We start from the raw sequence: 15,437 nt of genomic DNA, 5'->3' as shown, positions 1-15,437 counted from the left end.
TGACACAACTTCATACCATTCCTTCAGGTCCTGCCTCTGGTCACCACAGAGAACAGATCAGTGCCTGCCCCTCCTCTTCTCCTCATGAGGAAGCTGTAGACTGTGATGAAGTCTCCCCTCAGTCTCCTTTTCTCCAAGCTGAACAAGCCAAGTGTGCTCAGCAGCTCCTCACATGGCTTTGTATAAATACCTGTGCAATGTCAGCATTCACAAATATTACCCCAACATAGGGCAGCTCTCTAAATATTTCCTATTTAAGAGCTTTCTCTGACTCACAAAAATAACTAACTTCCAGAATTTACTCTCCAAACTGTTTTTTGTGCAAGTTTCTTTTACCCCCATTTGAACTCGTAGCCAAACACATTTCTTTCTCCAATTAAAACGTAAGGAGCGTTGGTTTTGCATACATAATACACAAGGTAGCAGTGAAGTAATGCATGCAATTAAAAAAATCCCTAAGTATTGACTGATCTGAAGGTTGACGGTCTATCAGTTTACAAAAAAAGAAAAATAGCTTTTCAGAAAGAAAATAACTTGCATCAGTTTCTGCAACTTCTGCTCTAACAGAAACTGCTGTATGGTCCACTGTAATGTAAATGCTAAGCACCCCATCTTAAAGACAACAGTTCCTTTTCTGTGTGATCAAGGAAATACTTATTTTCATATCCAGCAGAACTCCAAGTACACTGCTTTTAACTTGGCCTCCATTTCACTGTTTCACCAGTATGATAAGCATTTCTGTTGATTACAAGTCTGGAAAAAAAAAAAAAAAGCCTTTTCTGATCAAAATGGCTGTGGTAGCAAGGAGCCTAAGGCAGACTTGGAAATGCTGATATCAAAAGGAAGGCCTTTTCCTTGAATTGGGTTTGAGCTGCCTCAGCAAGTGACTCTCATAAACTGCATCTCTTCAGAGGGATGGGAGAGTGCCAGTCAAGCTACACTGAGAAATAACTTCAAGTGCAGACAAACCTAAGAGCTCTGATATTCAGGATCAGCTAACCAAATGCATATTTCAGTGTGGATGGACATTCTTGAACTAGTTTATCATTTTGTGACCCAGACAGCATTATGAAGTTTGGTAAGACAGTTAAATCAGTCTAATACTGACCAAAAAAAAAAAAAAAAAAGAATGTTTCCACTAATATCCTTTGCTCTCAGATATACACTGCTGCTTCTTGTTCTGCAGAGACACTGATGTTCACCTGATCTCCAAGCTAACCAATTTCGTTCACTAAACTGGCAGAAAATGCTGCACTGGTATTTGCTGTGTTCATTTTCTGTCTGTATAGTAAGCTGAAGCAGCTTGCTGGAGCATCAAACAAGTTCCAGAGCCAGCATGAGAAGGAGGGAGAAAGGCATGTTGTTTCCTCTCAGTATCAGCAGTATTTTAGGACTGTCCTCCGGGGAAATCAACCCCTTAAACAGTATTATGTCACTGTACTTGGAGTTATCACTTTGGCCACGTCAGAACTATTGTTCTGACCAAATACAGGGATCTCTGCTGAGAATAAATGACAAGACTTGAACAAAAGCAGTTGGGCTTTTTTTAAGGGTGGAATAAATTACACAGAGACATACACCAGCCTGGCAGTTGAGTTGATTAAGATTGTGAAGAAGACAAAGAGCAAGCAAACCACATTTTCCTCTCCTAACCAGCACTGCTATGGCAGCAACTCCCCTGATGTATATGCCATTTTATCTACAAAAGAGTACTTTTGCCCTATACTTATCTTGTTCAGGAAGTTGTATCAGTTTATCGGCTTTTTGTGCCAATGTAAACTTAGCTTCCAATGGAAGTGTCTGACAGTTTAGCTGTATCACAAGCCCTTTCTAGCTAGGATATGGTCATAACAGAAACCTTTTGGCTTTTGATTATGAAGAAAGTCTATATTTCAGTGGATGCCCTGCCACGAAGCTGCACAGCTGCTATTTTTGCTTCTTCAGTCACCACTTTCTAAACAAAAAAGAAATTCTCTGTGTGCTGTGAATAACAATAAAAAAAATCTATTCAAAATGACTCTGCTGCATTTGTGTCCTTTTCTTTCTTTGCCAACAATATAGGAGTTCACTCTAAAATCCCCAAATTCTGCAGCTGCTTGAGAGCCAGGACAGCTCTCAAGCCAGGTCTAAATTATAAAGTGTTGTTGACAAAGCTGTATCAGTCACAAACATGAAAAATTCACACCCTTAATTGATATAGATACACTAGCAACACCCTCTGTATAGATGCAAGAATCCCTTTGCTGGCATGGTTTATGTCACTCAAAAAGGTAGTTGAAGTAAAAAGACTCCTTTTGCCAGTATATATTTTTCCTATGGTACAACTCAACAAAGGTACAACAGGCCAACAAAGCCTGTGTATCACAGCCCGTGTATCAATGACTCCCAAATTTTCTGTAGCAGCCCTTGCTTGAGGAAATCAGCCATGTGTAACACCTCCCTGCAAGCAGGTCTCTTCCCCAAACTGGGCTTTTAGTTCCACCTTCTATCTCCTTTCTTATTTCCCTGGCACTTGTTCTTTTTGTTCTTTGCCCCCACTGTCCTTCTCCCAGCCCATATGTCCCGTCCTCTTTATGAAACCATTTCTGACAAGAGTCACTCAGATATGATCATCTCATATCTCCCAGCACTTCTAGTTGAGTCTGATTAGGATACCTTGGTGCAAACTGTAACAGATCCTGTCAAAATGAAAACAAAATGAAAGCAAGGACAGACTTTCCATATTACCATTTAGTTTCGTCACTGTCAGCACTGACAGTCAGCAAATCTCAGGATAGTTGAGGTTGATAAGGAGCTCTAGAAATCAACCAGTCCAATCCCATGGTCAAAGCAGAGTCAACTAGAGCAGGTTGCTTAAGATTTTGTACAGTTTAGTTTGGAGTATCTCCATGGATGGAGAAAATGGAGAAATCCATGTTGGAACCCATAACATTTAAACTACTCCCCTATGGAAAATGTCTCAAAGTCTGCATGGACTCCGACAGGTTTTTTTCATTTAGTTCTAATACCCTGTAACTATCAGAGAGACAATTACAGATAGAAGAGATATTTGAAAAGCAGAAATCATTTGGGGAGCTAAAGCAGATTAATTTTCTGTAGTTCCTCTATCTTTATATCTTATTTTGATTAATTGGAAGACAGTGTCCTGTGTTTCTATTGGGGTTGCTACACGACCCCGAATAAGTTTGAATCTACTGATACTTTAGGGGAGATAAATGGCTCTAGCAGGAAAGACTGACTCTTGTTTGGCATTTGAGATTTACAGTCATGTATTTCTACTGACTAGACTGAGGTTATTCTTATTTTATATATTAGGTTAAAAAATATACCAATGACTTAGAAGTACAAGGAAATCAGTATGAAATACACAGAGTTGTCTCTAGGTTGGAGACATGCTTATCCCCTCCTGCCTCTTTTCTCTCCAACTTATTCTCAATGAGATAGCTTGCCATACACACCCTAAGTCACTTTAGGTTCATTTAACTGAAGATTTAATCTTGCAGAATGGAATCCTCCTACACTATATTGTATGCTTGGATGGATCTATGGCTAACTGGACAGGTGCAAGGATGAATTATAATACACCATTATGTTAGCAAATGCTGCCTACACATATAACTTTCTGAAGGAAACTCTGGCCTATAAAGATGCTTCATTTGCTTTGGAGTTAAACACAGCACTTCACTGACGTCCACTGAGTTACATGACTTAATAAAAAAAAAAAAAAGGGGGCAAATAAAGGAAAATTGAGTTCTGCAAAGCTAAGCATACATGTGTTTTGTTTTCTGAACCTATGTCTTCAATTTAAAAATAGAAGAAATATAGTGAATATAATTTAACGATATTATCTTAGTATTTATAAGAGGAATTGACTGAGCAATTGTTACAAAAACCTAGCTTTAGAAGCATTATTTGAGAAAGAAAGATGTTCTTGAGTTCTTCTTCAAAGTAATTGAACTATGTGAAATCATTCTTCTGTCTCTTATTAATGCCACAATACTGTAGCAAACAAGCAAGAGCATATATTTAATAGATATATTAGCGATTTTTTTCCAAAAGAGCACAAAGCTCTGGGTAGATGATGAAAGTCCTATTCTTGAAAATCAGCTCCATCAGAGTTGAAACAGAGCAAGCACTTAGCACATAAAAAAGGATGGCTCTAAGTGAAGAAAAAGATTGCATCCGATTGAAATTTCAGGGAACGTAACTAGGGAGAATGCAATTTGCCAGTCAGAAATTGATTAAGATACCACTCTCTAAGAGATCTTTAGCTTTTCTAAGTGGCCAGGACCAAGTTAACATTTCATTCAAAAGGTGCCACCTTGCCAACAGCACAGTCTTCCTAACAAGGCGGGGACAGGCATGCAGAGGAAGTAGATGTCATTGACTGAAATCCTAAAGCTACACAAGTTCACGTTCTGGATTCTCAATCTACCTTGCCTCTAGAGCTCTTTCTTTCCTGGAAACATTAATTTTATAAAGAAATCTTGTAAAGGAAGAACAAAAAGTATCTAGTACAGGACTAACCCTATGCCTACAAGAGTCCTGAAAAAAGTATGAGTTTCCTATGCATTAATAATCATTAAATGGTAACAGCATTTTTATGTTTACAATATTTTTCTCTGTCCATCATATTATAATAGTCTGTTTTTCTCATTAATATTCTCAGTAGTAGTTGAGAACTGTAAAATTCAGCTGAAGTGAATGGCAAAATAGGCTCAAACTGACTTAGGATGTATTCTGGAATCTGTGTCTCAGATCTGGTTTGTCACTAGGGTCATACCATAACAATTCCAAAAAGTCCTTAATTTATACCACAACTATTCGGCCCTTAAGGTTACAGATACATAGTGCTCTGCACCTTCATTTAAAAAATGGTAAGCCAAAAAAAATTTAAAAAAGCCATGGTCTTAGTTATAGTTTCTCATCAACTTTAAGCATCATGCTTAAAGCATCACCAAACCTCCCTCTGCAAGCAAAAAGACACTGCAAAACCAGCCTTAGGGCAGCTGTTCCCCCAGGAGAACCACAAGGCTTCCACAGAGGTCATAATCCAGGGCATGTTCATGTGTCCTCTGTGCCCTCTTAATACCTTTTGTGAAAGATGAGCACTCATTTAGCAAAAAGACAAGCCAGGAGCAGATCAATGCAAACTGTGCCGCCTTCCAATAATTTTAATGCTAGATCATGATTGAATAAGACATCAGGTGGACTGCAAAGTATACGGCACTGCCCTACTGTTAATCTTTAATTAGTTAAGGCAGCATAAAGCCTCCCTGGAACAATATGCTCATATTTCTTGGAAATGCAGACATGCTTTTATAGAAATATGAATTAAGAATAACTACTTTTTATATGCAAGGTAAAGGTGGGAGGAATTAGGGCATGAAATCCACAGCAGAGAGCTCATGAGCTTTCTCTTCTGGGTGGTGTTTGAAATATAACTACTCCCTAAAGAACAGCAACAAGTAGCAGCCTAGATACAATAGTATAAGTGCCAGCAAGGGCTGTACCCAGTGTGACATAAGTGCAGTGTGTGCAACAGGAAGGAAGAAAAGGATTAAAATTCCCTGTGTTTTACTGTTTCCTGCCTCTGCCTCTGATGATGCTCTGTGAGACTTTTAGTGATGCACTTCAGTCCCTACCAAAACTGAAAATATGTGTGCCATAAAGGTACTGGCTGTTTTAACTACCTGCAAAAGCATTTTGATCTGCAGATTAAAAAGCCATAAAAGAAACTGATCTCAGGCTGAATGCAGGAGAAACACTGGGATTAAAAAAAAAAACAAAATGTAAAGGTTGTCTTGCCTCATTATGGGCTTGTCTTCTGCAGTAGACTGGCAGTGGTGACATGGCCTTGCCTCAGACAAGGAGCACTGCATAAAAAATGTTGACCATTAATGTCTTAGCATTAACTGGTTACACATTCTTACAGCAAAATGTTTCTATATTGGAATTTGAAGTCTATGGATATGCAGAATAGAACAATTTCAAATGAACAGCAGAGTTTGTCCTAAGTATAGTCACTTCAGTTAAAAAATGAATGGGTTTGAAGGCATGTGGTGGAGAATAGTTAAAAATTACTGGAGTACTCTTCAGATTATTGAAGCAATCTAGGAAATCTAAATTGGTCTGCAGTGCCCATGCCCAGAGTACCCTATTCACTTCCAAAATTAAGAGCTCTCAAAACAAACAAAAACAAAAAAAAAAAAAAAAAAAAAAAAAAAAAAAAAAAAAGGGAGCATTGCATTTGGAAAGGATGGAGCATTTCAGTTCTTTTTTTTTTTTTTTAATCAAATATTTCTTTTTGGAAGCAAATCAAAAACCATTTTATCATTTTAGGCAAATCCATGAATGATTTCAAAATTAAACCCTATGTAAAAAAAAAGGAGAATAATTAAAATAACATTAACAGCCTCTTGCCTTGAAATCCAGTAAAAGTGAAAGGGAGACAGAGAAAAAAGTAGGAGAGAGAAGAAAAAATCCATACCTTCAAGAGAGTAAAAAGAATTGTAGGGACTTCTCTGACCTGATCTATGTGCTTTGCAGAGATCCACAAATCAATACACTGCTGGAGCAATAGGACGGTCTTGGGAATAAACCATGGTGACCCTATCTCTTCACCTTTGGCTACACAAACTTCCTTCACATCACAGAAAACGCCTCCCCTCCTTCCTGGTTGTATCTAAGTGACTGCTCCCTTAACAGCTGCACTTGCTCAGGACTCCTTCTGTATGGATTTTTCTTTCTTTGGTGATAGACATTTTCCATGGGATGATTGTAAAGATTTTGTTGTGATTTAGTCAGGGTTAAAGCTCCAGATCTTCAGTGTGTAGGACTAGGGGGAATTTCAGCTTTCATTTAACATGAGAGAGTGTTTTCTAGCCCCTATAGTTGATGATAAAAACTTGGAAATGTGTCCCCAGAAAACCATAGACTCCAAATTCCAGCAGGCAGATAGAAAGTTCTCCCCCTTCTCACCCCTTTCCATGCAAGCCAAATTATTTTTGAAGTTCAATATTTAGAAACCATCTTTGCAACTATGGAACATTTGGGTCTGGCAATCTCCCTTTGCTTTGCCTCCCTCCTGGCATGCAACCTTTCCTCACAAGCTAAGATTAAACCAAGAACCAGGAGAGGGTCCCCAGTTTGACCAATACCAGATTGGAGGGAGTGAGACAAGCATTGAGCAGGAAGTTCAGACTCCCTGAACATTGAGGCAGAGGAGTTGCCCCTCCTGGAGCAACTGCCGAGGATGAAGTCACAGGCTGGCAGCCTGCCGCCGCACTGGGAGAATTCCAGGGAGGGTTTATGTCTGTGGGACCGAGAAATGCGGCGGGCCTCGCTCCGAGGAAAGAAGGAGAGTCAGCTTCGCTGCCAACAGAATTAGGGCTCTCTTCCAGCATTCAGAAACGTACATACTTTTATATATTTGCCACATGGCTTTGCTGCGGAGCAGCACATGTGTTGTGGCTGCACAACGGTGAATGAAAAGAGCACCCAAATCGAGGAGCGATTGGGTGGGGAGGTGGCACTGTGTGGCAATGGATGGATGGATGGACGGATGGACAGACGGCACCACCTCAGGTAGTACCTGAGGCTGGGGGAGACAGCTAAAAACACTCATCTTCTGCCAGTCAAAGAAAAGGTTTGCACATGCTTGCCTTTGTGCAAGAGCAGGAGATCCATTACCAGCACTGATCAAAGATGCTAGGGAAGGTCTAGTTTTTATTTTCTTTGCCTGATTTTGTGCCCTGGTGCTGCTCTGCAGTACAAAAGCCTTAATGGAGACCAGGCCCCATTGAACCAGGCAACAAAACCTTAGGAGATAATCTTAAAGAGCTTACATTAAAATCTTGCAAGAGGGGCAAAGGGTAGGAGGAATAAAACATTATAATTCCAATCTCAGATTCCCAAAGTCCCACGCCAGTGTCTTAACTATAAAAGACATCCCTCCTCCTATGATTTTAGTCAACAGGGGGGAAACCATTGAAAAATCAGGCCCTGTTTTCCCACCACTCTCCTGAAAACAATCCACAACATAATTTCCAGCATACATTTGTGCTTAAGAGGAAAAATTCTATAAAAGGGTATGTTCTTGACGAACACGCCTATGGGTCATGAATAGCCTTGGAAAACAAGGAGGCAATTTAGGGAGAGTCAGTTACGAATGCAAAAGAAGGTTTTCCTTGTCATGACCACAGTTAGTATTTGCTCAGCAGAGAAGCAGGTGACACAAGACAATCTGCATGCAGCCAAAGGCTGATGGAAAGCTTGTTTGTGCTCAGTGTGCTAGAGAAGTTGTTCGGGAACAGTTACGTAAAGATTAGCCCTGTAACGCTGCCAAATACTTTGTGTTATTATGTGCTGTGTTTGTGCCAGGCAGCCCCACATGTCAGAGCTGCCTCACAGGGCAGTTTTAACATGCACACCCACATTTTCAGAGTGCTCAGAAGAATAATAAAGCCATGGAGGAACCAACTCTGACCTCGTTTGCATGGCTGCCGCCGCCGATTCCCGTCAGCTTGTACTTGCCTGAGTGCAACCAGCGTAGAGCCGGAAAGGCACATCCACTGCATTTTGGAGATGGCTGTCCTCGCCTCCCCTCCTCCCCCTGACCCATCATGTTTCCTCAGAGAATCCCAGCTGCATGGATAAAAAAAAGTAGCAAGTCAACCATGTGGGAGCATACAAATTTAATGTCAGCTAAAGAGGAAGGCTGTCTAAATAACACAATGGTTGGAGTTATGCAGGTCATAAGTCTAGGGAGTAAGGAGCTCACAGTGTTTCTTTTCTTTTCTTCCTTGCTCAGTTTTCTTCACAAAAGTTCATTAAACAATGATTCCTTCTCCTTTAAAAATTTATGAATGAATGATGTTTTCATGAAAATGAGAGAGCAAAAAGCACTAGCCATAGCCAAGCTCAGCACAGACTGGCACTCTGCAATCTACCCCACGTACCTTCCTGTCTCAGCCTGACCCAAAACACTAGGCCCCATGATATCTACAACCTCACAGAGGGAGAGATTTGTCAGTGATGTGTACAGGTCTTACATGTGTGAGACATACCTGTGCTGGTAGGGAGGAAATGTGGAACCAAAGACCCAGAGGAAAACATTGCTTCATCAGTCCAGCAAACTCCTTTTGTTTGCACTATGCAGGTCTCAGTTACAAGGATGCCACAGCCACAAAGCAAAATAAGAATCTGTATGCAAACATAGACCTCTTTCTTTAAACTAGTATCAAAAGTGGCACCATCCTCTTCCAAGGCCTGGACATAGCTACATCAGTGTAGCTTGCCTCATAAGAAAGAAGCAATAAATTAACAACAGTAATGACAAGTTTTTATACAGCGCTCTTTATGGGCAGGTTTCCAGGACTTTACAAAATAGAAAACTATTCTTAGTTTCTCTCTCATATTCTCTGTCTCCACAGAATCACTTTCTCCTTTTTCTTCCTTTTTTCTTTTTAGTTTTAAGTATATTTTATATTTTTATTTCTTTATTGGATCTTGTTTTTTTAATTAATTTTTCTTTTCCCTCCCCTTTGCTCTCACTTAGCTTCAGTTTTGGACTTTTTGTAGTTTAAGTTTTTCTCCAGTTTCCTAATATACTACGTCTTTTCATTATTTTGTATTTCTGTGTCCCCTCCTTTCCATTCTTTGCCTGTCTGCTTGCTCTTTCCCTATATCTCTTGCTCTTTATCCACTGTCTTCTCTCTTCATCCCCTGTGATGGCGATTCTTTTCCTTCCCAGTTCTGTTCTTAGCCTTATTCTGACATTGTGTTCCTTACTGTGATCATTTCACACGCCCCATTCTCTTTCTCTTCTTCTACTATTGTTCTTATTTATATAACTTACCACAACAGCGCCCAGATATCTAACCTGGACTGTGCTTTCACCACCACCACCATCATCCTTCTCAATTAGCTGTTTAAACAGGAAGGGGTATTCCCTGTCTCAAACAACTTCTCTTTCCTAGCTCTTATTTTTACTTCTGTGGATACGGTCTGGATGGTAATGGAAATGTTAGGATTAGCTTGTCCTTGCGGTATTTTGGGAGAATAGGTTTTGGCTCCAAAGGCAGCCTGCCCTGGAGCCCACATGACCTCCAGGAAGAAGGCCAACTCATTTTTTGCGAAGTACCTGCCAGTAGTTCCAAAGGACACAAACTCCTTCAACAGCTCCAACTTTTCTGTAGTCAGATTGACAGGTGACTGCGGAGAGTAAACAAGCAGACTCCAGACTGCCTTAACAGACTGGGTGGCTGTCATCGGCAGTACCCTTCTCTAGGACCGCCCTTGAGATAAAGACCGTAAGTGAAGATATCTGGGCACACCTGGCAGAGCAGACTCCATGTCAGGACAATCCTGCTGGAACAGGAGACAAAATGACTCAGAGCACCTCACAGCTGGAAAGTAAGACATTTTCCTAGGTACTTTTAAAGAGTTAAGTCTGATAATAATTAGGTAAAAAAACCAAACAAACCAAAAAACAAACAAAAAACCTCCCACATACTACAACATTGTGGAGCTTTATGGGATGCAGTGGGAATACTTCAAGATGCTTCTTACCTGTGGTAAGGTACAGTTTTATGGAAGCCCACACCTAGCTGAGTAGTGTTTTCAGACAGCAAATTTTGGCCTTAGGAAGCTGAATTTTTTTTCTGGATTTCCATGTCTTTGAGAAACTGAACCTCAGAGCTTTGCTGGAGGGGAATGGTATGCAGGACCTTCACAGAAGAGACAGCACCTGCTTCTTTCTAGAAGGATAAATCATAGATGATGAGTAGTTTTACCACCACCAAAGGGACAAGGGCAGTTTGAAATTCTTTTACTTTGACAGACTGTATTGTGTGCCATAACTAAGGGAGGCCTTCAATCCAGAAGGCTGTGAAAGTCGGAGGAACAAAATGAGAAAAAGAAGACATTTGGAATGACATAAGGAAAAACGTGGCTGCTGGAACTCTGAAACAAGGTGGGGTGGGAGGGGAAGGAGAGATGCAGAGAGCAGAAGAAAACTGAGAGAAGTACAGTTGTTTAAAAAAGTGCTACTTGTGGGGGAAAATATCCAAAAGCTATTCCTGCAGTTACTGGTTTTTTTCCTGTTCTTTTAATTTCTCTTTCTTTCATTTTTCATTTTTGAAGGCAAATGGATCATAACTCATTAGTGTACCATCATCAGATCTCTAGCTTTATACATGGTTATGACATGGTCAGAACATTTTGGACAGAGGAGCTAATAACAATGACATACATTACATCAACTTTTATGTTTTCAGTCACCAATATCTCTCATGGGCTTGTTTCATCCTCAGATGCACGTTGTATTAACTTGGCTGCTTCCACACGCTTCCACCTTTTTTTTGGTATCAAATGATAGATATTTAAACACTTTCCACATATATCTGGGAGAATAAATGAGAGGCTTCAGTCAAAGCTACACTATCTGGCCAGTAGCAAAGACATTTTTTTTGATATCAAAATTATCATTCCTGTATTGTATAGTACATGTGAGTTTTACCCAGGAATTCTGAAGATCAGTAAACGTCTTGGGGAGCAGATCCACAGTCATCCTATAGATCAGAACTATGAGAAGAGTGTTTTTTTGTTTTGTTTTGGAAGTTTTTTTGGTGGGGAAAAGTTTTATACTAATACAATGTTTGATGCCACTAGCAGGGATATGTATTCATGCTGCGCATCCTTAGCTGCATAAAAAATAGATCAAGAGGGGATTTTTTTTATTATTTTGGAAAGAGAAAGAGAAAAAAAGAATGAAACTTAGTATGTTTGAACCGTTTCTAAATTTTTAAACATAAAACCCCAACAACCCCATATCCCTATCAACCTGTAGCTCAAATTATTAACTTTGCATAGAGTATTAAAGGAAGCACAGTTATCACTGCACTCAGGAAATAGTGATGCATGCGGAAAGAGGAGAGGAAAGACTATTATTACATGTACTCAAGTTCTGACATAAAAATGGGGATTTTGTCTGTTAAATCTTGATGTGCAAAAAATCATAGCCAAGTCTAAATGCCTTAGTCATGATGGGGGTTAAAAAAGAGAATATTTGAGAATAATGTGAATTAAAAAGGCAAGTTAGTTTAAATTTCTGTTTGGTAGGGCCTGAGGCCTACAACTCCGATGGGAATACACTGTAGCCGGAGGGCTGATGAATGCCCTTAATGAAGTTGGACAACCTGGAATACATGCATAAAATGATTTTAAATATTGATATGATGTCATTGTGTGACTGAAGTTATTGAAATGTTCATTTTCAGAGCTTGACAGGTTGTGTCTAATTTATTATGGGGAGGAGGAATGATTATTTACATTTTTTAACGTAGCAATAAAACAATTATGGGATTTAAGGAGAGAGAAAATATTTATGCTTTTCAAAGAGCAAAAATGCATGTTGCAATGGAAATGCCATAGAGGAGCTTACACCAGCAGATGTTGAGAAATACGTTTTCCCTTTTTTCCTTCCTGATAATTGAGGTAATGCATTCATAAAGTATGTAAAGTAAAAGGACCCTTTGACCAATGTTAATTATATTTAACCTGCTCTATGCATAGTGGAAGGAACAGCTTAAATATATCACTGGGGACAACTAACTCACCCATATATTCTGGATGTATCTATTATAACATTTCCATGACATTGCCTGGTTTTCAGAAAAATTCTTACCGTGAAGAAGAGGAGACGTGGTGCTATAATGGTACGTTCAGTTCCGTTGTGATATGAAAGTTTTTACGGAGAATGCCTCAGGGCAGCTGTCTGCCTCGTGTGTTCAGTATTACGGCTGTATAACACACTGAGGTGGAAGTGTATTAAAGGCAGAGCCATTGCAGTCTGCTCAAGGTTGCTGATGCTAAGGTCCAATCCTGCTGATCCCCAGATCAGCCCAAAAAAATAAACTCTGAAAAAATTGCCTAAGATACTTCCTTCACTTGTTCCTTTGTTGCCGGCTGATATTCATCCCTACCTGCAAAGAAAAAGAACTTAGATTTCATTTAAACTCTAGTGTAAACTGGAGCAGCTCTCTTATACAGGGAGTCATTTGGGGTTATTCTGTGTTTCTCTGAAGTGTGAGTTCAGCTTGATCTGCACTTACGATATGTGCTAGCAAGCAGGAATGGAAACTTTCACATCTCTCTAGTCCCATGCCCACCTTTTACATCGGTGGTTTAAAACAATTTGGCATAGTTAAGCATATGCCTAACTCAAAGCATCTCATAGAGAGTGTTTCTCTGCACAAAGATGGGCAACATCATGCTAAATCATGACCAATATGACTACAGACAGTGTAGCTTCAAAGAGGTCCTTTAAAGGAGATACACCCTGTGCTCTCGTGTTCCACTTAACAGATCACAGACATCAGAAATACTGCCTATGATACAGGCAAAGTTTTTTCTGCATCCAGCCTCGAGGTAAGCTCCAGAATGGGCAGAATGCTTTCAGGAATGCAATGGCAAGATTGACAGAGAAGCCCTCTTCCCGTGAACATCTTTCCTCTTCCTGCAGTATATATGCCAACAATGACTGGATGGGTAAACGATACAGAGGGAAGAAAACCTTGAAGCCTGAACTCAGTCATCAAATACAAAAAACAGTTAAAAAAGGTGGAGGGAATGGAGGCATGGCTGAAGACAAAGGATATGTGAGAAATTTACATTTTTTAGTGAGGAAGATAAATGATTGAGGAGGACTTGACAGAGACATGTAAGGTCAAAACTGCCCAGCAGTAGCACACAAGGGTAGATTGCACCTCTACCCACATTATCAGAAGGAAGGGGCACCCAGTAAAGGGAGCAAGAACCACCTTTACAACACACAAAGCCATTTTTTCCACAGAGTATATAATTGTATAAATTTTCAGCTGCAACATGATTACAAGAGGCTAAAAAATTAATAGATTTGAAAATATTAGAGAAATTTGTAGAGCATAGCTTCCTAAGTCTGGATATAACCTCCGATTCAGGAAATTGCTAAGCCATTGATTGTCAGAAAAAAAATCACTTTATATATCTCCTGTTTCCTCTTCTTTTCCCCTACCCATCCATTCCTGTTAAAGCCAGAAAGTAAACAGTGCTAGAGAGGCTGCCCAGGCTCTTACAAAGGTGTACAAGGTGCATACAACCTTCAGACATATATCAATACATCTCTACCAGCTGGTCACTAAAAACTGAACTGATTCTTGGCATTCTCAATACGTTTCATCCAAATGGGAGCAACTGTCCATAGGGAGTTGGAGACAAAGAGCACAGCAGAGAGGGAAGTATCTCTACATGCTCACTCTTGGTGTACATGTGTGTGAACCTCCACAGGCACATTTACAGCTTAGCCCATGCATGCATAGTTCATGCATCCTCATCTTCCTGAACAGCCATATTTCACAGCTCATTTCAGCAACTATTTACTTCTTGGTTTTACATCACATGTGACACAGTTATTTAAAACTAATTTCAATTAAGGAATGGATCAGGTCTCATGATAATTCCAGCTATCCTCTTTTCTGAAGTGATTGCCCTGGAAGATGCAGTGTTTGGATCTCAATTTGGTAATCCAATAGCCAAACTATGTGATTAGACTATATCAAATTAGCCACCATTCACCAGCTGACACCCCCAACTAATGCCTCCTGCCACTAATTGACTTTATTCCCACTTCCTTTAATGTGTCTACCTGTTTTCAAGCTGTTAACTGAATTTACATGCCTTTCAGCTTGGTCTTTCTGATAAATATTCTGCATCCCCCCTGTTCTTCCCCTATCCCTACCAGCATTAGTCCTCTCTTCTTCCACTTCTCTTTTCTCTTTTGTCTTGTGTACACTTCAATCCTAAGCTTCATCTCTCAAAGATACATGCAGCATCATTTTCGCCACTACACAGTGAAACATTATGAGAAAATTTAGTGTGAGAAGGCAGGTGAATGCTGCCTTTGAGTAGGAAGGTGTCCCCAAGACAAACAAAATAACGTGGGCCGACTGAGTGGTCATAGTGAGAGGTCAGGACTCACTCTTTGACTGCACTGAGTTTCCTAAACTTCACCTGCTCAGGCTGGAGGGGCAGAGCCTGGCCAGCAACAGAGAATCATGTCTGAGTCCTCCACATCCTCAATTTAGCCTCATTTAACATGGCCACTCAAAAATATTACCTCTCCTATGCCTGTCCCTTGCACTCACTGTCCATGTACATGGAGCAGAGGTGAGGTAACTTCGCCTGGGACAGAGCACTCCTGCCCGCAGTGTGTCCTGTGTTTGGCTTGAGCCTTTTTAGGTTAATGAATATCACTTACCATTCATAGGAAGTTTGACTATAAAATACACATTGTTACAAAAAAACTCTATGCATTAGCATTTTTCACTGCAAAGAAACTGGGATGCAAAGAAATTTTAAAAGTACTGCAGTAACTATATCTTTTCCTAGGAAGAACA

General features: G+C 40.0%; 1 long non-coding RNA gene across 1 annotated transcript; it reads right to left on the bottom strand.

The window, feature by feature from the left end:
* Window positions 1-8,612: 8,612 nt before the first annotated feature.
* LOC120323517 lies at window positions 8,613-12,949 on the bottom strand. The gene is made up of 4 exons (XR_005564036.1): window positions 12,689-12,949; window positions 10,573-10,760; window positions 10,145-10,368; window positions 8,613-8,646 (listed from the first exon to the last, which is right to left on the bottom strand). It is a non-coding gene; the product is annotated as an uncharacterized LOC120323517 (long non-coding RNA).
* Window positions 12,950-15,437: the final 2,488 nt, after the last annotated feature.

This window comes from Pipra filicauda, unplaced genomic scaffold (assembly GCF_003945595.2).
Source record: "Pipra filicauda isolate LSUMZ 115617 unplaced genomic scaffold, ASM394559v2 scaffold27_size4233163_pilon, whole genome shotgun sequence".
Classification (NCBI taxonomy): domain Eukaryota; kingdom Metazoa; phylum Chordata; class Aves; order Passeriformes; family Pipridae; genus Pipra; species Pipra filicauda.
The sequence above is the reverse complement of the archived record's forward strand: the minus strand, read 5'-3'. Positions and strand labels throughout refer to the sequence as shown.